This window comes from Macadamia integrifolia, chromosome 14 (genome assembly GCF_013358625.1).
Source record: "Macadamia integrifolia cultivar HAES 741 chromosome 14, SCU_Mint_v3, whole genome shotgun sequence".
Taxonomy (NCBI): domain Eukaryota; kingdom Viridiplantae; phylum Streptophyta; class Magnoliopsida; order Proteales; family Proteaceae; genus Macadamia; species Macadamia integrifolia.
This window is the reverse complement of record NC_056570.1, coordinates 480,335-481,154: the sequence shown is the minus strand read 5'-3', so window position 1 is coordinate 481,154 and position 820 is coordinate 480,335.

Sequence of the window (820 nt, the reverse complement as noted above, 5' to 3'; positions counted from 1 at the left end):
ATTTTGGTTAGTGATAGAACATAACATCTAATGACATTTGGTTTGATTTGGTACAGACCTTGAATGACCTGATTCACATAACCAATGTAAATTTTGAGGAGCTAGGTGGGTTATGGATTGAAAAGTACTCCCCCCCCCCTCCCCCAATCTCTTTTGAAGAGTTTGGTTGGATTATTAGTTTTTTTAAAATTTTACATCTATTTTACATCAATCATACATCTAACCAAACAATTATGGTAAATTAATTTCATTTCATTTCTGTTGCAATCAAATGACTCAAAAGGAAAAAAAAAAAAAATGGCTTCACTTCCTTTCACTTCACTTCACTTTACTTCACTTTCCTTCCTTCACTTCCCATTCAATTTCCCTCGCAACCAAACGCAGCCTTAGAAATATTGAAAATACAATGAAAGAAAAATATATTAGATGGAAGGCCATGTGATTTAGATGGGTTATGAAATTTGACATATAGACGGTCCAATGGATGTTGTTCTCTATCCAACAAGCAGATTGACCACACCCCCTTCCTTGTGGGAGTTTGAATCCTTTAAGTTCATTTGAACGTACAGGTTAATGCCGACACTTGCCCCATTTATTTATATAAATACTCTTTTTCATATTTTATATGAAACAAGCGTGACAAGTACTGAACATATGTCCATGGGAACTCAACTCTTCTAGTGGTTGAAATAAATCATCCACAATGAGATTCCTTAATTTTCTCTGTAAACCATCTCGGGGAAAGCTTGTTTACGTATATTTTTTTTCTCTCTTCTTCTTCTTCTTTTTTTTTTTGAAAGCTTGTTTACGTATATTTTTT